The following is a 22,968-nucleotide window of genomic DNA, read 5'->3' on the forward strand; positions in this document are numbered from 1 at the left end:
GATGGGGATTTTCACCACACGCCACTGATACAGATCATCTCTCAGCCCTCCGGTAACAATCCCTGCAGACAGAATCACAACAGACTCAGAGCCTAAATCAGTAAGGCAATATTATCAAATCAAAGTTTGTCACGTGCGCTGAATACAACAGGTGTAGACCTTACAGTGAAATGTTTACTTACAGGCTCTAACCAATAGTGCAAAAAGGTATTAGGTGAACAATAGGTAAGTAAAGAAATAAAACAACAGTAAAAAGACAGGCTATATACAATAGTGAGGCTATAAAAGTAGCGAGGCTACATACAGACACCGCTTAGTCAGGCTGATTGAGGTAGTATGTAGATATGGTTAAAGTGACTATGCATATATGAACAATATTTGAAATGTTTAATTCAAACCAACCTGGCAAACTTCATTCCCTCTCGTCAGATGATGTTGAATTCAGGAACAGCTCTATGTATCTCTCTTCTGCACAATAAAAGAAAATGGGTTCAGGGCAGGGTGGCCACGTTTAGAAAACCCAAATGTGGGACAGCAGGATGATTTTGCGGTACAGTGTAGCCTACATGAATACAAAAAAGAGAACTACAGGTTACAATTTTTTTATACTACAAACACCACAATATATTTTTTACATTTATTTGAAGAAAAAAAAATGCAATTCTCATTTACCAAATTCAACAGACCCCTAAACTGCCCTGATGCAGAAACCAGAGATAGTTATCCTTCTGGAAGGTTCTCCCATCTCCACAGAGGAACTCTAGAGCTCTGTCAGAGTGACCATCAGGTTCTTGGTCACCTCCCTGACCAAGGCCCTTCTCCCCAGATTGCTCAGTTTGGCCGGGCAGCCAGCTATAGGAAGAGTCTTGGTGGTTCCAAACTTCTTCCATTTAAGAAAGATGGAGGCCACTGTGTTCTTGGGGACCTTCAATGCTGCAGACATTTTTGGTACTTTCCTCAGATCTGTGCCTCGACAAAATCCTGTCTCAGAGCTCTACAGACAAATCCCTCGACCTCATGGCTTGGTTTTTGCTCTGACATGTACTGTCAACTGTGGGACCTTATATAGACAGGTGTGTGCCTTTCCAAATCATGTCCAATCAATTGAATTTACCACAAGTGGACTCCAATCAAGTTGTAGAAACATCTCAAGGATGATCAATGGAAACAGGATGGACCTGAGCTCAATTTTGAGTCTCATAGCAAAGGGTTTGAATACTTATGTAAATAAGGTGTTTATACATTTACATTTCTAAAAACCTGTTTTTGCTTTGTCATTATGGGGTATTGTGATGTCATTATGAGGTATTGTGATGTCATTATGGGGTGTTGTGATGTCATTATGGGGTAGCGAGAATAGATGAGAGGGTCTCATTATGGGGTGTTGTGATGTCGTTATGGGGTGTTGTGATGTCATTATGGGGTGTTGTGATGTCGTTATGGGGTGTTGTGATGTCATTATGAGGTATTGTGATGTCATTATGGGGTATGTGTGTAGATTGATGATTTGTTTTTATTTAATCCATTTTAGAATAAGGTTGTAATGTAACAAAATGTGGAAAAAGTCAAGGGCTCTGAATAATTTACGAATGCACTGTATAGAGTACAGACAATTCATCATATTTTCAAGTCTGGACACACCTACTCATTCAAGGGTTTTTCTTTATTTTAACTATTTTCTACATTGTAGAATAATAGTGAAGACATCAAAACTATGAAATAGCACATATGGAATCATGTTGTAACCAAAAAAAGTGTTAAACAAATCAAAATATATTTTATATTTGAGATTCTTCAAAGTAGCCACCCTTTGCACACTCTTGGCCTTCTTATTCTCTCTCCATGTATGGAGGGCTGTTATTTCATAGTTTTGATGTCTTCAGTATTATTCTACAATGTAGGAAATAGTAAAAAAATTGAATAAAAACCCTTGAATGAGTAGGTGTGTCTAAACTTTTGACAGATACTGTAGACAGACGTACGCATGTGTGCCTTGTCCCGGGTCATAGCCGAGACGGCGTCTTGGTGCGATGTGAAGTAAACATCAGCCTCTCCGCTGGCCCTCCCGTCTGGACCGAACTCCACCAGTATCCTCGACAGCGCTAGAGGAGAGAAGAACTGACAGAGCAAAACCTCTGAATCTTCAGTGTTACAGAAAGTAATTTGTTTGTTCAAAACTTCTCTGACGCTAGTTAGCACGGTCTCGCTCCGACACAGCACGGCAGTGGAAACAATACCTGAACGATGTCGTCTCCTGTGGCTTGGAAGGGCAGTCCTCTCATGTGAACAAAGTGTTGGGGCAGAGAAGATACCGGATGAGTCCCTGAAACAAACAGCAACCATGGAACATCCATCGAGACATCGACCCTCCGTTCATTTTCATCACAGCTAAAGGACATGACACTACACATTTTGAGAAAACAGTCAGTCTCACCATGTCTGGAGGGCTGTACTGCTGTCTGTCTGTCCGTCTGTCGGGCTGTACTGCTGTCTGTCTGTCCGTCTGTCGGGCTGTACTGCTGCAGGTCTGTCTGTCTGTCTGTCGGGCTGTACTGCTGCAGGTCTGTCTGTCGGGCTGTACTGCTGCAGGTCTGTCTGTCTGTCTGTCGGGCTGTACTGCTGCAGGTCCGTCCGTCCGTCCGTCTGTCTGGAGGGCTGTACTGCAGTCTGTCCGTCCGTCCGTCCGTCTGTCTGGAGGGCTGTACTGCAGTCTGTCTGTCTGTCTGTCTGTCTGGAGGGCTGTACTGCAGTCTGTCTGTCTGCCTGCCTGCCTGCCTGCCTGCCTGTCTGTCTGTCTGTCTGTCTGTCTGTCTGTGTATCTCACCATGTCTGGAGGGCTGTGCTGCAGGTCTATGTGGTTGACTCTGTCTGGAGTTTCTGTCCTCTTCAACAGACTCTGTCTTCTTCCGACCTCCGATCTCACTCCTTCTACTGGGGAACACCTCGATGTACCTGGTGACACAGTAGGACACGCCCCTGGTGACACGGTCAGGACACGCCCCTGGTGACACAGTAGGACACGCCCCTCGTGACACAGTAGGACACGCCCTGGTGACACAGTCAGGACACGCCCCTGGTGACACAGTCAGGACACGCCCCTGGTGACACAGTCAGGACACGCCCCTGGTGACACAGTCAGGACACGCCCCTGGTGACACAGTCAGGACACGGTCAGGACATGATCATGGGTAAAGGTCAAGGTCGGAATATACATAAAGTAGAGTAGACAGTCAGCTCTGAACTGAACGTGGGTTTATTGATGAACAAGAAATCTAATCCATTGAAAGCTGTGTAAAGTTGAGTTCTCAACGTTCTGCAGTCTAAGTCGAGGGGGGGGGGGGGGGGCTGTGCCATTACCGGTCGTGATCGGTAGTCCCATAGGGCGGCGCACAATTGGCCCAGCGTCGTCCGGATTAGGGGAGGGTTTGGCTTTACTTGGCTCATCGCGCTCTAGCGACTATTTGTGGCGGGCCGGGCGCCTGCCCCTGGTACACCCTATCAACAACAGGTGAAATATCCAGAGCGCCAAATTTGAAAACAATTAAATGTCATAATTCAAATTTCTCAAACATACAACTATCTTACACCCTTTGAAAGATAAACATCTCCTTAATCTAACCACGTTGTCCGATTTCAAAAAGGCTTTACGGCGAAAGCATAAAGTTAGATTATGTTAGGACAGTACATTGACAATAGCTGTGTGTAATGTTTTGTCAATTCAAAGACAGGCGTCACCAAAAGCAGAAAACCAGCTAAAATTATGCACTAACCTTTGACAATCTCCATCAGATGACACTCCTTGGACATTATGTTAGACAATACATGCATTTTTAGTTCTATCAAGTTCATATTTATATCCAAAAACAGCGTTTTACTATGGCGTTGATGTTCAGGAAATCGTTTCCCTCCAATAACCGCCAGTCAAATCAGCACAACAAATTAAATAATTAATATTCGAAAACATTGGTAAAATATTATATTGTCATTCAAAGAATTATAGATTTACATCTCTTGAACGCAACCGGATTGCCAGATTTAAAAATACCTTACTGGGAAATCACACTTTGCAATAATCTGAGCACTGCGCCCAGAAAAATACGCTTTGCGATACAGACTAACCGCCATGTTGGAGAGATCTAAAATCGAAAATACTATGTAAATAATCCATTACCTTTGATTCTCTTCATCAGATGTCACTTCCAGGAATCCCAGGTCCATAACGAATGTAGTTTTGTTCGAAAAAGCTCATAATTTATGTCCAAAAAGCTCCGTGTTGTTAGCACATGATCTATGCCCCGGACTTCACTTCATGAACGAGGGGAAAAAAAATATTTACGTTCGTTCAAACATGTCAAACGTTGTATAGCATAAATCATTAGTGCCTTTTTTAACCAAAACATGAATAATATTCAAGGCGGACGATTGCATTCTTTTTTAAAACGTATTGGAACGAGAGTACCCAAACATGCACTCGCGCGCCAGAGTCTAATCGGCCACCACCGTTCCATGGCTCTTGTTCGGTCAGATCTCACAGTATAAGACTCAAAACACTTTGTAAAGACTGGTGACATCTAGTGGAAGCCATAGGAAGTGCTCAAAGATTAATAAGCCCCTGTGTGTTTCAATGGCATAGGCTTAAAGGTAATTCAACACATCAGGTATCCACTTCCTGTCAGAATTTGTCTCAGGGTTTTGACTGCCATATGAGTTCTGTTATACTTACAGACACCATTCAAACAGTTTTAGAAAATTCAGAGTGTTTTCTATCCAAACATGAACTAATATGCATATTCTAGCTTCTGAGTTGGTGTAGGAGGCAGTTAAAAATGGGCACATATTTTTTTCAAAATTCTCAATACTGCCCCCTAGCCCTAAGAAGTTTTAAGAAGCGCGGTTTGGCGGGTCATGTTGTTTCGGAGGACACATAACTCGACCTTCACCTCCCGAGCCCGTTGGGGAGTTACAGCGATGAGACAAGATCGACATTACGAAAAAGGGGGGAGAAAAAGGTATTTGATCCATAATGTATGGCACTAAACTATCTCCATATATACACACACAATTTTTATTTTTTATCTGGGACCGGGGGACCTTCAGACGAGTCTTGTGAGGCCTACAGCAAAACAACGACAAGTATGTGTTTGTGAGAGTCTCACCTTTCCACAGAGGGGCCATAATAGTTTGTAGTCCAAACCGTTAGGATGCTACAGACGATTTAGTGAGAAGACCGATTTTCTCCTGGTCTGACCAACACTGCTCTAGCTCTGTTACCTTTCACCTCAGATGGGATGTCTCCTGGTCTGACCAACACTGCTCTAGCTCTGTTACCTTTCACCTCAGATGGGATGTCTCCTGCTCTGTCACCTTTCAACTCAGATGGGATGTCTCCTGGTCTGACCAACACTGCTCTAGCTCTGTTACCTTTCACCTCAGATGGGATGTCTCCTGGTCTGACCAACACTGCTCTAGCTCTGTTACCTTTCACCTCAGATGGGATGTCTCCTGCTCTGTCACCTTTCAACTCAGATGGGATGTCTCCTGGTCTGACCAACACTGCTCTAGCTCTGTCACCTTTCACCTCAGATGTGGAAGTGCGACATACAATAGGCAGATGCTGTGGATTGAGATGCATCCAATGAAAAAAACATACATACAGTTGAAGTCGAAAGTTTACATACACCTTAGCCAAATACATTTAAACTCAGTTTTTCACAATTCCTGACATGTAATTCTAGTAAAACTTCCCTGTCTTAGGACAGTTAGGATCACCACTTTATTTTAAGAATGTGAAATGTCAGAATAATAGTAGAGAGAATGATTTATTTCAGCTTTTATTTCTTTCATCACATTCCCAGTGGGTCAGAAGTTTACATACACTCAATTAGTATTTGGTAGCATTGCCTTTAAATTGTTTAACTTGGGTCAAACATTTTGGGTAGCCTTCCACAAGCTTCCCACAATAAGTTGGGTGAATTTTGGCCCATTCCTCCTGACAGCTGGTGTAACTGAGTCAGGTTTGTAGGCCTCCTTGCTCGCACACATTTATTCTGTTCTGACCACACATTTTCTATAGGGTTGAGGTCATGGCTTTGCGATGGCCACTCCCAATACCTTGACTTTGTTGTCCTTAAGCCATTTTGCCACAACTTTGGAAGTATGCTTGGGGTCATTGTCCATTTGAAAGACCCATTTGCGACCAAGATTTAAATTCCTGACTGACGTCTTGAGATGTTGCTTCAATATATCCACATCCTTTTCTTACCTCATGATGCCATCTATTTTGTGACGTGCACCAGTCCCTCCTGCAGCAAAGCACCCCCACAACATGATGCTGCCACCCCCGTGCTTCACGGTTGGGATGGTGTTCTTCAGCTTGCAAGCCTCCCCCTTTTTCCTCCAAACATAACGATGGTCATTATGGCCAAACAGTTATATTTTTGTTTGATCAGACCAGAGGACATTTCTCCAAAAAGTACGATCTTTGTCCCCATGTGCAGTTGCAAACTGTAGTCTGGCTTTTTTATGGCGGTTTTGGAGCAGTGACTTCTTCCTTGCTAAGCGGCCTTTCAGGTTATGTCGATTATAGGACTCGTTTTACTGTGGATATAGATACTTTTGTACCTGTTTCCTCCAGCACCTTCACAGGGTCCTTTGCTGTTGTTCTGGGATTGATTTGCACTTTTCGCATCAAAGTACGTTCATCTCTAGGAGACAGAACACATCTCCTTCCTGATTGGTAGGACGGCTGCGTGGTCCCATGGTGTTTATACTTGCGTACTATTGTTTGTACAGATGAATGTGGTACCTTCAGGCATTTGGAAATTGCTCTCAAGGATGAACCAGACTTGTGGAGGTCTTGGCTGATTTCTTTTGATTTTCCCATGATGTCAAGCAAGAGAGTTCGAAGGTAGGCCTTGAAATACATTCACAGGTACACCTCCAATTGACTCAAATGATGTCAATTAGCCTATCAGAAGCTTCTAAAGCCATGACATCATTTTCTGTAATTTTCTAAGCTGTTTAAAGGCACAGTCAACTTAGTGTATGTAAACTTCTGACCCACTGGAATTGTGATACAGTGAGTTAAGTGAAAGAATCTGTCTGTAAACAATTATTGGAAAAATGACTTGTGTCGTGCACAAAGTAGATGTCCTAACCGACTTGCCAAAACTATAGTTTGTTAACAACAAATTTGTGGAGTGGTTGAAAAAACGAGTTTTAATGACTCCAACCTAAGTGTATGTAAACTTCTGACTTCAACTGTATATAGTGTAAGTATGTGGACACACACACACACCACACACCCACACACACACACACACCCCTTCAAATTAGTGGATTCTATTTCAGACACACCTGCTGCTGACAGGTGTATAAAACCAAGCACACAGCCATGCAATCCATAGACAAACATTGGTTGTAGAATGAGTTCTTCGGTAAAGCCAGTGACTTTCAACGTGGCACCGTCATATGATGCCACCTTTCCAACAAGTCAGGCCGTCCAAATTTCTGCCCTGCTAGAGCTGCCCCCGGTCAACTTTAAGTGCTGTTATTGTGAAGTGGAAACGTCTAGGAGCAACAACAGCGAAGTGGTACGCCACACAAGCTCACAGAAGTGCGTAACGTGTAAAAATCGTCTGTCCTCGGTTGCAACACTCATTACCAAGTTCAAAACTGCCTCTGGAAGCAACGTCAGCACAATAAATATTTGTCGGGAGCTTCATGAAATGGGTTTCCATGGCCGAGCAACTGCAAGCCTAAGATCACCATGGGCAATGCCACGCGTCGGCTGGAGGGGTGTAAAGCTCGCCGCCATTGGACTCTGGAGCAGTGGAAACGCGTTCTCTGGAGAGATGAATCATGCTTTAACATCTGGCAGTCTGACGGACAGATCTGGGTTTGGCGCATGCCAGGAGAACTCTACCTGCCCCAATGCATAGAGCCAACTGTAAAGTTTGGTGGAGGAGAAAATGGTCTGGGGTTGTTTTTCATAGTTCAGGCCCCCTAGTTCCAGTGAAGGGAATTCTTAATGCTACAGCATACAATGACATTCTAGACAATTCTGTGCTTAAAACTTAATGGCAACAGTTTGGGGAAGGCTCTTTCCTGTTTCAGCATGACAATGCCCCCGTAAACAAAGCAAGGTCCACACAGAAATGGTTTATCGAGATCGGTGTGGAAAAACTTGACTGGCCTGCAGAGCCCTGACCTGAACTCCATCGAACAACTTTGGGATGAACTGGAACACCGACTGCAAGCCAGGCCTAATCGCCCAACATCAGTACCTGACCTCACTAATGCTCTTGTGGCTGAATGGAAGCAAGTCCCCGCAGCAATGTTCCAACATCTAGTGGAAAGCCTTCCCAGAAGAGAGGAGGCTGTTATAGCAGCAATGTTCCAACATCTAGTGGAAAGCCTTCCCAGAAGAGAGGAGGCTGTTATAGCAGCAATGTTCCAACATCTAGTGGAAAGCCTTACCAGAAGAGTGGAGGCTGTTATAGCAGCAATGTATATAAATGTAAACTTTATTTAACTAGGCAAGTCAGTTAAAAGAACAAATTGTTATTTACAATGACGGCCAAAGCCTAAAGACGCAGGGCAAATTGTGCACCGCCCTATGGGACTCCCAATCACGGCTGGATGTGACACAGCCTGGATTCGAACCAGGGACTGTAGTGACGCCTCTAGCACTGAGATGCAGATGCCTTAAGACCCGCTGCGCCACTCGGGATCCCAAAAACAAAGGAGGGACCAAGTCCATATTAATGAGCCGTTGGAAGAGCAGGTGTCCACACACGACCAGTATCTCTAGATTAAAACTAAGAGATTTTGATGGAGATGTGTTGTATTATGCTAAATAGATTTCAGCAGAAATCAACTCCAGGGGGGTTTGAAGTGATGAGTGAGTTCCTACCTGTTTCCGATGACTTGTCTGTCTCTGGTCAGGGCTTCGTCAGCCTGCTCCTGGGTCAGGAACTGGACGTAGGCTTCCCCCGAGTTCCTTCCTCTGTGGTCTGTTACTAGAGTCACTCCGTCCTCTGCCACATCCAGACCTGAAAGGACCAGCAGCTTTATGACCTGGGTGACAACATCATAGCCTGGTTCTATACTCTATTCACTGGACCAGCAGCTTTATGACCTGGGTGAGAACATCATAGCCTGGTTCTATACTCTATTCACTGGACCAGCAGCTTTATGACCTGGGTGAGAACATCATAGCCTGGTTCTATACTCTATTCACTGGACCAGCAGCTTTATGACCTGGGTGAGAACATCATAGCCTGGTTCTATACTCTATTCACTGGACCAGCAGCTTTATGACCTGGGTGAGAACATCATAGCCTGGTTCTATACTCTATTCACTGGACCAGCAGCTTTATGACCTGGGTGAGAGCATCATAGCCTGGTTCTATACTCTATTCACTCTATTCTGTTACTTTACATTTGTGTATTCCTGTGTATTCCGGGGTATTCCTGTGTATTCCTGTGTATTGTTAGATACTACTGCACTGTTGGAGCTGGGAACACAAGCATTTAGTTAGATATTACTGTTGGAGATAGGAACACAAGCATTTAGTTAGATACTACTGTTGGAGCTGGGAACACAAGCATTTAGTTAGATACTACTGTTGGAGCTGGGAACACAAGCATTTAGTTAGATATTACTGTTGGAGCTGGGAACACAAACATTTAGTTAGATATTACTGTTGGAGCTGAGAACACAAGCATTTAGTTAGATATTACTGTTGGAGATAGGAACACAAGCATTTAGATAGATACTACTGTTGGAGCTGGGATCACAAGCATTTAGTTAGATATTACTGTTGGAGCTGGGATCACAAGCATTTAGTTAGATTCTACTGTTGGAGCTGGGATCACAAGCATTTAGTTAGATATTACTGTTGGAGCTGGGATCACAAGCATTTAGTTAGATATTACTGCACTGTTGGAGCTGGGAACACAAGCATTTAGTTAGATTCTACTGTTGGAGCTGGGATCACAAGCATTTAGTTAGATATTACTGTTGGAGCTGGGATCACAAGCATTTAGTTAGATTTACTGCACTGTTGGAGCTGGGAACACAAGCATTTAGTTAGATATTACTGTTGGAGCTGGGATCACATGCATTTAGTTAGATATTACTGCACTGTTCGAGCTGGGAACACAAGCATTTAGTTAGATATTACTGTTGGAGCTGGGATCACAAGCATTTAGTTAGATATTACTGCACTGTTGGAGCTGGGAACACAAGCATTTAGTTAGATATTACTGTTGGAGCTGGGATCACAAGCATTTAGTTAAATATTACTGTTGGAGCTGGGAACACAAGCATTTAGTTAGATATTACTGTTGGAGCTGGGATCACAAGCATTTAGTTAGATATTACTGTTGGAGCTGAGAACACAAGCATTTAGTTAGATATTACTGTTGGAGATAGGAACACAAGCATTTAGTTAGATACTACTGTTGGAGCTGGGATCACAAGCATTTAGTTAGATATTACTGTTGGAGCTGGGATCACAAGCATTTAGTTAGATATTACTGTTGGAGCTGGGATCACAAGCATTTAGTTAGATATTACTGCACTGTTGGAGCTGGGAACACAAGCATTTAGTTAGATATTACTGTTGGAGCTGGGATCACAAGCATTTAGTTAGATATTACTGCACTGTTGGAGCTGGGAACACAAGCATTTAGTTAGATATTACTGTTGGAGCTGGGATCACAAGCATTTCTAGATACTACTGTTGGAGCTGGGATCACAAGCATTTAGTTAGATATTACTGCACTGTTGGAGCTGGGAACACAAGCATTTAGTTAGATATTACTGTTGGAGCTGGGATCACAAGCATTTAGTTAGATATTACTGTTGGAGCTGGGATCACAAGCATTTAGTTAGATACTACTGTTGGAGCTGGGATCACAAGCATTTAGTTAGATACTACTGTTGGAGCTGGGAACACAAGCATTTAGTTAGATACTACTGTTGGAGCTAGAAACACAAGCATTTAGTTAGATATTACTGTTGGAGCTGGGATCACAAGCATTTAGTTAGATATTACTGTTGGAGCTGGGAACACAAGCATTTAGTTAGATATTACTGTTGGAGCTAGAAACACAAGCATTTCGCTACACCCGCGACAACATGTCTATGCGACCAATAACATTTGATGTGCTGAAACCACTGTTATGATTGACATGCCCAACAGGAAGAGTTGGCTACAACCCTAACAGTATGAAACCCAACGAGGAGGGACACAACAACCACATGTGTCGTGATATCAAACTAAATCTGTTAAAGTAGAGGGTTGTAAACGGGGCCTGTTGAGGCAGAGGGTTGTAAACGGGGCCTGTTGAGGCAGAGGGTTGTAAACGAGGCCTGTTGAGGCAGAGGGTTGTAAACGAGGCCTGTTGAGGCAGAGGGTTGTAAACGAGGCCTGTTGAGGGTCCTACCAGAGAAGAAGAGCATGACGTCAGTCTCGGTGCAGCTGTAGGGGAGACCTCTGATCCGCACCAATCCGTCTCTGGCTGGGAGCTGAACTGACTTCTTCAAGATGGCCTCCGCGTCGCTGTTGTTCACCTCAAACACTGGAGGAGGTTGTTGAGGAGAAGAAAAACATTACTTTATTGTCCAATGTCCAGAAACATAGACAAGAGGTCGGAGCAGATAGAGAGAGACAGTGTGGAGAGTCGGAGCAGAGAGAGCACAGTGTGGAGGTCCAGGTACTGTCTGTCTGTAGTACCTTCTATATAGCCTGGTCCCAGGTACTGTCTGTCTGTAGTACCTTCTATATAGCCTGGTCCCAGGTACTGTCTGTCTGTAGTACCTTCTATATAGCCTGGTCCCAGGTACTGTCTGTCTGTAGTACCTTCTATATAGCCTGGTCCCAGGTACTGTCTGTCTGTAGTACCTTCTATATAGCGCGGTCCCAGGTACTGTCTGTCTGTAGTACCTTCTATATAGCCTGGTCCCAGGTACTGTCTGTCTGTAGTACCTTCTATATAGCCTGGTCCCAGGTACTGTCTGTCTGTAGTACCTTCTATATAGCCTGGTCCCAGGTACTGTCTGTCTGTAGTACCTTCTATAGCCTGGTCCCAGGTACTGTCTGTCTGTAGTACCTTCTATATAGCGCGGTCCCAGGTACTGTCTGTCTGTAGTACCTTCTATATAGCGCGGTCCCAGGTACTGTCTGTCTGTAGTACCTTCTATATAGCCTGGTCCCAGGTACTGTCTGTCTGTAGTACCTTCTATATAGCCTGGTCCCAGGTACTGTCTGTCTGTAGTACCTTCTATATAGCCTGGTCCCAGGTACTGTCTGCCTGTAGTACCTTCTATATAGCCTGGTCCCAGGTACTGTCTGTCTGTAGTACCTTCTATATAGCCTGGTCCCAGGTACTGTCTGTCTGTAGTACCTTCTATATAGCCTGGTCCCAGGTACTGTCTGTCTGTAGTACCTTCTATATAGCCTGGTCCCAGGTACTGTCTGTCTGTAGTACCTTCTATATAGCCTGGTCCCAGGTACTGTCTGTCTGTAGTACCTTCTATATAGCCTGGTCCCAGGTACTGTCTGTCTGTAGTACCTTCTATATAGCGCGGTCCCAGGTACTGTCTGTCTGTAGTACCTTCTATATAGCCTGGTCCCAGGTACTGTCTGTCTGTAGTACCTTCTATTAGCGTGGTCCCAGGTACTGCCTGTGTTTCTCCAGGGCCTTGCCCACGTCGTCTTCGTGCTCCAGCTCTATAAAGGCCTGGCCGTTGGGCTTCCCGTCCCGGTTCACCGTCAGGTGGATTCCCTTCACACACGTCACGCACACGGCACTCTGGACAAGAGAAGTAGAGTAAACCTACCGATTAAACCAAAAGCGAAGTGTTTCTAACAGGAGCACGGTGGGGGAAACAGAGGATAACAGGAGCACGGTGGGGGAAACAGAGCTTAACAGGAGCACGGTGGGGGAAACAGAGATTAACAGGAGCACGGTGGGGGAAACAGAGGATAACAGGAGCACGGTGGGGGCAGAGGATAACAGGAGCACGGTGGGGGGAAACAGAGGATAACAGTCAGGAGCACGGTGGGGGAAACAGAGGATAACAGGAGCACGGTGGGGGAAACAGAGGATAACAGGAGCACGGTGGGGGGAAACAGAGGATAACAGGAGCACGGTGGGGGAAACAGAGGATAACAGGAGCACGGTGGGGGAAACAGATGATAACAGGAGCACGGTGGGGGGAAACAGAGGATAACAGGAGCACGGTGGGGGAAACAGATGATAACAGGAGCACGGTGGGGGAAACAGAGGATAACAGCACGGTGGGGGGAAACAGAGGATAACAGGAGCACGGTGGGGGAAACAGAGGATAACAGGAGCACGGTGGGGGAAACAGAGGATAACAGGAGCACGGTGGGGGAAACAGAGGATAACAGGAGGAGCACGGTGGGGGAAACAGAGATTAACAGGAGCACGGTGGGGGAAACAGATGATAACAGGAGCACGGTGGGGGGAAACAGAGGATAACAGGAGCACGGTGGGGGAAACAGGATAACAGGAGCACGGTGGGGGAAACAGAGGATAACAGGAGCACGGTGGGGGAAACAGAGGATAACAGGAGCACGGTGGGGAAACAGAGGATAACAGGAGCACGGTGGGGGAAACAGAGGATAACAGGAGCACGGTGGGGGAAACAGAGGATAACAGGAGCACGGTGGGGGAAACAGAGATTAACAGGAGCACGGTGGGGGAAACAGATGATAACAGGAGCATGGTGGGGGGAAACAGAGGATAACAGGAGCACGGTGGGGGAAACAGAGGATAACAGGAGCACGGTGGGGGAAACAGAGGATAACAGGAGCACGGTGGGGGAAACAGAGGATAACAGGAGCACGGTGGGGGAAACAGAGGATAACAGGAGCACGGTGGGGGAAACAGAGGATAACAGTTAGGAGTTTTCCTTGTCCGGTTTCACAGATTAAAATAAATTAAATTAAAAAAAACACAATTAAGCCTAGTCCTGGAGTAAAAAACATGTCCATTGAAAAAGCTGTTCAGTCTAGGCCTGGTTTAATTCAGGACCGTTGAGTTTTATGAGCATGTTGTTAACAGAGGTGTATGGAGGGCTTACCAGAGAAGACTGGAGGAGATCTTCAGTGGTACAGGACCATGGAAGGCCTTTAGCTCTGATGATAAACACCTCCTTCTTCTCCGGCCCTGGGTCAGAGTTGTAGTCTGGTAGAGGAGGGTAATCATCCTCTTTGAAGGGAGCTCCTGACTAAATACACCATACCGTTAAGTTATGACATTCATATCTATATTTCTAGTATATAAAAATGGGATTGACAGCAGGATACATTTCCATAGAAAGAGTAGCAGCAGCCAGACACTAACCTCAGAGTGTAGGCCGAGGTGGGACTGCAGTGCGGAGAGCCTGTGATGCCGAGGTTTCAGTGCGCCGGTCCAGTGGTGATGGTATCGCGGACGGTCACATCTCTCCGCTACTGTTACGGTCCCTGCGACACTACTCTGCGACAATAAGCTCCTGGAGACCTGTCTCCACCACAGAGAGACGTAAAGCAAACAACAAGGACCTACAGTTCCCAGACATCTTATCAAACCTGGAACTGCGCAATGCTCCGATTTCAATATGACGAACCGGCTTGACAGATGTACAAAAACCCACGGATGAACACTTTTACCGTAGTTATTTATTGAGCCTTGCAACACTTAAATACATTGAAAGGTGCCGCATACGTAGGTAGGCTTCTCTTTACAGCAAGAAAACTCACGTTGCCCAAGGACAGAAGTTCGTCAAAAAGGTCAAAGTGAATTATAGACGACAAAAAGGAGTATTTATCCAGCAGGGTTATGGATTATGGAAACATCCCCGTCTAGTGGTCTGGATGACTCACAAAATGTTGTAGTGGAGCTCAGACAAAACCTGGTGGTCAAACGGACTGTCCCTGGTCCATGTACGTCCTCCTCAAAACAGAACAGGACAAATAAGACATATGTCAGGATAACAATAAGAATACATAACAAATTAAATTAGCAGGGATTAAATGTTATTTGTTTTGGTCAGTTAATTAGTTGGTGGTTTTGTTACATTATATTTTATTTCTCCAGTTTTTAGATGTATTTCCCCTTCGCCCGTCCAGGAGGCGGCGGTAAACTAACATACTGTGGGTTGATCAATGCTTTATGGGTCGAGCAATAACAAATATCTCTGCACAGTTGCTAACTAGGTGGTTAGTTAGTTAGCTGTCAAAAAACATGCTTCTTCAGACTTTCAGGCCATGGCTGACCCTGCTTCGTTGCAGAGGATTGCCAGTAGCAACACACGACTTTACCACGGTGACAGAGTGGCAGCAGTCGGTACACAGCCTGACACACAGTCCGCGGAGTTTGCGGTAGGTGGTGGAGGGTCAATGGGAAACTATCATTGTGAGACGCTGCTAGCTCGGACTGCCCTTGGAAAGAATTACTCTCAATGAGTGTAGTAATGCTATCCAGATAAATTAGCTGGCTTATTGTCAGTTGTTTGCAATTTAGTTTCAACCCCTGTATCACCAGCTAGCTAACATGTACTGTAATTAACCAGGGCTAGCTAGCTAGCTAACATGTACTGTAATTAACCAGGGCTAGCTAGCTAGCTAACATGTACTGTAATTAACCGGGCTAGCTAACATGTACTGTAATTAGCCAGGGCTAGCTAGCTACTAACATGTACTGTAATTAACCAGGGCTAGCTAGCTAGCTAACACGTACTGTAATTAACCAGGGCTAGCTAACATGTACTGTAGTTAACCAGGCTAGCTAGCTAGCTAACATGTACTGTAATTAACCAGGGCTAGCTAGCTAGCTAACATGTACTGTAATTAACCAGGGCTAGCTAGCTAACATGTACTGTAATTAACCAGGGCTAGCTAGCTAACATGTACTGTAATTAACCAGGGCTAGCTAGCTAGCTAGCTAACATGTACTGTAGTTAACCAGGGCTAGCTAACATGTACAGTATTAGTCAGGGCTAGCTAGCTAACATTGAGAAGGGCAAATGCATTTGGTCAGACATCGTCTCCTCAGCAACGCTTAAAAAAAGTACTTCCGGATCATGGAATTCCGGAAATGTTTAAAATAAAAGTCCCCCCACGTCATATAGAAAAGTGTCAATAACGTGTATTTACTCATAATAATAATAATAATAATAATAATAATAATAACAATAATAATATGAAGAAAAACTGTCTAAACAGTGATTCGTTTTAAAGTTACATTTTTCATACAAGTTGGCGTTTAAAACATGTTCCAAGGTCAAATAAATGACCCCAATGCAATCACTGTTTATGAAAACACAATCTTGGTTTACAGAGCAAAATGATTCTAGGTGACGCAATAAGTAATGTAGGGAGTGACTCAATAGGGTCTGTATAATGTTATATGTTGTCATTTCAGGGGCTCTGAATAATACAGAGTGTTGGTGGCCTTTTACTGTGGTCAACAGCTTAAAGTGGGGTGCCTGCACACTATATGGTATAAATATTGCACTGTACATGGAAAAACATTGGATTGGTGTCCATAAAACTAGGTTCCAGTCTACTCACTGGAGTCCCTAGAATAAAAACAGGTGAGTTTGAACATAAGTTAGTTCATACACTATATATAACAAAGTATGTGGATACCCCTTCAATGAGTGGATTTGGCTTTTTCAGCCACACTGTTGCTGACCGTATAAAATCGAGCACACAGCCATGCAATCTCCATAGACAAAGATTGTCAGTAGAATGGCCTTACTGAAGAGCTCAGTGACTTTCAACGCGGCGCCGTCATTTCTGCGGACACACAAACTATCGTTTTCTCCTGTACAGTGCAATAGAACAATGATACAGTGAGACTTTTCTCAAACATTACATTTCAAAATTGTTCCTTGAAGAACAATATCACCAGTAAATAAACGGACTCTTACAAGCATTATTTGATTGTATGTTTTTTTACCAGTAGTTTTATTATGTTCTTGCCATTAATTTACTTAAGCTCCAACCATTCCTCAATGTGCTCCACCTTATAATATTCTTTATCTTATATTTATTTTATTTATTTATTTTATTTCACCTTTATTTAACCAGGTAGGCAAGTTGAGACAAGTTCTCATTTACAATTGCGACCTGGCCAAGATAAAGCAAAGCATTCGACAACATACAAAAACACAGAGTTACACATGGAGTAAAACACATACAATCAATGATGCAGTAGAAAAAATAAGACTATATCAATGTGAGCAAATGATGTGAGATATGGAGGTAAAGGCAAAAAATGCCATGGTGGCAAAGTAAATAAAGTATGGCAAGAAAAACACTGGAATGGTAGATTTGTAGTTTGAAGAAAGTTAAAAGTTAAAATATAAATAATATGGTGCAAAGGAGCAAAATAAATAAAATAATAAATACAGTAGGGGAAAGGTTAGTTTGGGCTAAATTAAAGATGGGCTATGTACAGGTGCAGAGATCTGTGAGCTGCTCTGACAGCTGGTTCTTAAAGCTAGTGAGGAGATAAGTGTTTCCAGTTTTAGAGATTTTTGTAGTTCGTTCCAGTCATTGGCAGCTGAGAACTGGAAGGAGAGACGACCAAGGAGGAGTTGGCTTTAGGGGTGACCAGAGAGATATACCTCTGGAGCGCGTGCTACAGGTGGGTGCTGCTATGGTGCCGTGAGCGGATAAAGGGGGACTTTACCTAGCAGGGTCTTGTAGATGACCTGGAGCCAATGTGTTTGGCGACGATTATGAAGCGAGGGCCAGCCAACGAGAGCATACAGGTCGCAGTGGTGGATAATATATGGGGCTTTGGTGACAAAACGGATGGCACTGTGATAGACTGCATCCAGTTTGCTGAGTAGAGTGTTGGAGGCTATTTTGTAAATGACATCGCCAAAGTCAAGGATCGGTAGGATAGTCAGTTTTACGAGGGTATGTTTGGCAGCATCAATGAAGGACGCTTTGTTGTGAAATAGGAAGTTGATTCTAGATTTCATTTTGTATTGGAGATGCTTACTGTGAGTCTGGAAGGAGAGTTTACAGTCTAACCAGACACCTAGGAATTTGTAGTTGTCCACATATTCTAACTCAGATCCGTCCAGAGTAGTGATGCTGGACGGGCGGGCAGGTGCAGGCAGCGATCGGTTGAAGAGCATGCATTTAGTTTTACTTGCATTTAAGAGCAGTTGGAGGCCACGGGAGGAGAGTTGTATGGCATTGAAGCTCGTCTGGAGGTTAGTTACTTTGTGTCCAAAGAAGGGCTAGAAGTATATAGAATGGTGTCGTCTACGTAGAGGTGGATCTGAGAATCACCAGCAGCAAGAGCGACATCATTGATGTATAAAGAAAAAAGAGTCGGCCCGAGAATTGAACCCTGTGGCACTCCCATAGAGACTGCCAGAGGTTCGGACAACAGGCCCTCCGATTTGACACACTGAACTCTATCGGAGAAGTAGTTGGTACAGGCGAGGCAGTCATTTGAGAAACCAAGGCTGTTGAGTCTGCTGATAAGAATGTGATGATTGACAGAGTCGAAAGCTTTGGCCAGATTGATGAATACGGCTGCACAGTATTGTCTTCTATTGATGGCGTTTATGACATCGTTTGGGACCTTGAGCGTGGCTGAGTTGCACCCATGACCAGCTCGGAAACCAAATTGCAAAGTGGAGAAGGTACGGTGGGATTCTAAATGGTGGTGATCTGTTTGATAACTTGGAACTTGAAGACCTTAGAAAGGCAGGACAGGATAGATATAGGTCTGTAGCAGTTTGGGTCTAGAGTGTCTCCCCCTTTGAAGAAGGGGATGATCGCAGCAGCTTTCCAATCTTTAGGGATCTCAGACGATATGAAAGAGAGGTTGAACAGGCTAGTAATAGGGGTTGCAACTATTGCGGCTCTTTCAGAACATCAACTATCTGGATTTGGGTGAAGGAGAAATGGGGAAGGCTTGGGCAAGTTGCTGTGGAGGGTGCAGGGCTGTTTACCGGGGTAGGTGTAGCCAGGTGGAAAGCATGGCCAGCCGTAGAAAAAGGCTTATTAGAATTCTCAATTATCGTGGATTTATCAGTGGTGACAGTGTTTCCTATCCTCAGTGCAGTGGGCAGCTGGGAGGAGGTGCTCTTATTCTCCATGGACTTTACAGTGTCCCAGAACTTTTTGGAGTTAGAGCTACAGGATGCAGATTTCTGTTTGAAAAATCTAGCCTTTGCTTTCCTAACTGCCTGTTTGGTTCCTAACTTCCCTGAAAAGTTGCATATCGCGGGGGCAGTTTGATGCTAATGCAGAACGCCACAGGATATTTTTGTGTTGGTTCAGGACAGTCAGGTCTGGAGAGAACCAAGGGCTATATCTGTTCCTGGTTCTAAATTTCTTGAATGGGGCATGCTTATTTAAGATGGAGAGGAAGGCATTTAAAAAAATAACCAGGCATCCTCTACTGACGGGATGAGGTCAATATCCTTCCAGGATACCAGGGCCAGGTCGATTAGAAAGGCTTGCTCGTTGAAATGTTTCAGGGAGCGTTGACAGTGATGAGTGGAGGTCGTTTGACCGCTGACCCATTACGGGTGCAGGCAATGAGGCAGTGATCGCTGAGATCTTGGTTGAAAACAGCAGAGGTGTAATTAGAGGGCACATTGGTTAGGATGATATCTATGAGGGTGCCAGTGTTTGCGGCTTTGGGGTTGTACCTGGTGGGTTCATTAATAATTGTGTGAGATTGAGGGCATCAAGCTTGGATTGTAGAATGGCTGGGGTGTTAAGCATGTCCCAGTTTAGGTCGCCTAGTAGCACGAGCTCTGAAGATAGATGGGGGGCAATCAGTTCACATGGTGTCCAGAGCACAGCTAGGGGCCGAGGGGGGTCTATAGCAGGCGGCAACGGTGAGAGACTTGTTTTTGGAGAGGTGGATTTTTAAAAGTAGAAGTTCAAATTGTTTGGGTACAGACCTGGATAGCAGGACAGAACTCTGCAAGCTATCTCTGCAGTAGATTGCAACACCGCCCCCTTTGGTCGTTCTATCTTGTCTGAAAACGTTGTAGTTAGGGATGAAGATTTCACATATAAAGTACTAAGTCTCTTTAGTATATATTCCCCCCATGTAGCTATAAATATTATTTTACATAATTGTAACATTCTCCGCTATGCAAAGCAGCAAAAAATACGGATTTCGAATAATATACATAACATTTTACCACAGACTTTTATTTTGAAGGCAAAATCCCAAAACCCAGAAGTTTTAGTGTAGATAGGCTCCATCTAGCGTTGCTGCCATGACGTTCATCTTTTAATATTTTTTATTTAATTGAACCTTTATTTAACTAGGCAAGTCAGTTAAGAACAAATTGTTTTTACAATGACAGCCTACCAAATGGCCTCCTGCGGGGACGGGGGCCTGGGATTAAAAATACAAAATAAATATAGGACAAAACACATAGCACGACAAGAGAGGCACTACATAAAGAGAGACCTAAGACAACAACATAGCAAGGCAGCAACACATGACAACACAGCATGGTAGCAACTTAACAACAACATGGTAGCAACACAACATGGTAGCAGCACAAAACATGGTACAAACAATATTTGGCACAGACAACAGCACAAAGGGCAAGAAGGTAATGTGAAAGAGGAGCGATTTACAATAAAGGAAACCGTCTAGATTTAACCTTATCCTGCAGCTTTGATATGTGCTGAGAGGACAGTCTACCGTCTAGCCATACTCCCAAGTACTTGTATGAGGTGACTACCTCAAGCTCTAAACCCTCAGAGGTAGTAATCACACCTGTGGGGAGAGGGGCATTCTCCTTACCAAACCACATTACCTTTATTTTGGAGGTGTTCAGAACAAGGTTAAGGGCAGAGAAAGCGTATTTAATTTAATAAAGTTTTTTTTCTAACCCCCTGCAACTAAACATGGATGTAAATGACATTGGTAGTTGATTAAGGAATGTATATGTTTAAAGTAATGACTAAAGTATTCCACCCTGAAATCATATAATTGTATGAAATGTGTTCGAGTCATAATTTCATAATGTGTGTGACTAGACCATTGTGTTACTATTTCGCAATATGAGCTGGGTAGAGTTGAGACATTCAAGGCCAACTGAACTGTCGACTTGTGATAAATCTGAAACCAAATAACAGGAAAGAGGCCTCCCCAACTTAGGTAAGGGGAGTAACTGTTAGAAATGGCTAGAAGATAATGAGATATTATGTGTTAGTATCGTGGAAAAATACAGCCCAACTAAAGGGAGGTGGAGTTTCTACTGGTGTGGTGAGTTATAAAATGACTATTCTCATTTTCTGACTTCAGAGTACTCTCTGAATAAAGAATTTACCTTTTACAGAATCTGAGACTTTTCCTAATTATTATTAAACTCAGGGTCTTACAAACCTCGGGGAATTGGTCAAAGCTTAAATGATTGTTTAGTTATCATCATCATTGGGATTGAAAATTCTCGTGACAGTAGTCTTCCAAGTTGGGAATTGAGTAAGTATCGCTAAGTTAAGGTTGGTTAAATTCTCTGCGCTAAGCCAAACAGTATCTTCTCTAATACACCTCAGACAGCTGGAACAGAGGAATGGCCTGACTAGGATAGATTTTTAAATAGCAAGGATACTAGCTAGTCCTTGCCTGGTTTATAACCTGCTCTGTAACCTGCTACGGAAGCTCCCACTCATACTACACTAATACACTATGGCATTTCACATTATTATACGTATCTTTTCAGGAAAACTATGAACGAATGCAAGTCCTTGTTGATGAGTTGAAAGGCAGATCGGAGAAAATCAAATTGGGTAAGTTAGGTTGGCACCTTCACGTGAAAACTCTTTTGAATGTTAACAGATGTAGTAATGTCCGGTATTGGCCTGCCTGTCTGTTGACCTGCCTGTCTGTTGGCCTGCCTGTCTGCTGACCTGTTGACTTGCCTGCCTGTTGACTTGTTGACCTGCCTGTCTGTTGACCTGCCTGTCTGTTGACCTGTTGACCTGCCTGTCTGTTGACCTGCCTGTCTGTTGACCTGCCTGTCTGTTGGCCTGCCTGTCTGCTGACCTGTTGACCTGCCTGTCTGTTGACCTGTTGACCTGCCTGTCTGTTGACCTGCCTGTCTGTTGACCTGCCTGCCTGTCTGTTGACCTTCCTGCCTGTCTGTTGACCTGCCTGTCTGTTGACCTGTTGACCTGCCTGTCTGTTGACCTGTTGACCTGCCAGTCTGTTGACCTGCCAGTCTGTTGACCAGCCTGCCTGTTGACCAGCCTGCCTGTTGACCTGCCTGTCTGTTGGCCTGCCTGTCTGTTGACCTGTTGACCTGCCTGTCTGTTGACCTGCCTGTCTGTTGACCTGCCTGTCTGTTGACCAGCCTGTCTGTTGACCTGCCTGTCTGTTGACCTGCCTGTCTGTTGACCTGCCTGCCTGTTGACCTGTTGACCTGCCTGTCTGTTGACCAGCCTGTCTGTTGACCTGTTGACCAGCCTGCCTGTTGACCAGCCTGCCTGTTGACCAGCCTGCCTGTTGACCTGCCTGTTTGTTGACCTGCCTGTCTGTTGACCTGTTGACCTGCCTGTCTGTTGACCTGTTGACCTGCCTGTCTGTTGACCAGCCTGTCTGTTGACCAGCCTGCCTGTTGACTTGCCTGCCTGTCTGTTGACTTGCCTGCCTGTCTGTTGACTTGCCTGCCTGCCTGTTGACCAGCCCTGCCTGTTGACCAGCCTGGCCTGTTGACCAGCCTGCCTGTTGACCAGCCTGCCTGTTGACCAGCCTGTCTGTTGACCTGCCTGTCTGTTGACCTGCCTGTCTGTTGACCTGCCTGTCTGTTGACCTGCCTGTCTGATAATGTGTTGAGCCAGGTGGAGGAGAACGTGCCAGAAATCTGCACATCTCCAGAGGGAAGCTTCTCCCCAGAGAACGCATAGACAGACTGCTGGACCCAGGGTAACACACGTGACT

General features: G+C 44.5%; 1 long non-coding RNA gene and 1 pseudogene across 1 annotated transcript; one reads left to right on the forward strand and one right to left on the reverse strand.

Moving 5' to 3' along the window:
- Positions 1–17: 17 nt before the first annotated feature.
- LOC115200676 (G-rich sequence factor 1-like) lies at positions 18–14,822 on the reverse strand (annotated as a pseudogene).
- Positions 14,823–15,166: 344 nt separating this feature from the next.
- LOC115200677 (uncharacterized) lies at positions 15,167–22,911 on the forward strand. The gene is made up of 3 exons (XR_003879582.1): positions 15,167–15,401; positions 21,752–21,818; positions 22,869–22,911. It is a non-coding gene; the product is annotated as an uncharacterized LOC115200677 (long non-coding RNA).
- The last annotated feature ends 57 nt before the right edge of the window (positions 22,912–22,968 follow it).

The sequence above is a fragment of the Salmo trutta genome, chromosome 9 (assembly GCF_901001165.1).
Source record: "Salmo trutta chromosome 9, fSalTru1.1, whole genome shotgun sequence".
Classification (NCBI taxonomy): Eukaryota; Metazoa; Chordata; class Actinopteri; order Salmoniformes; family Salmonidae; genus Salmo; species Salmo trutta.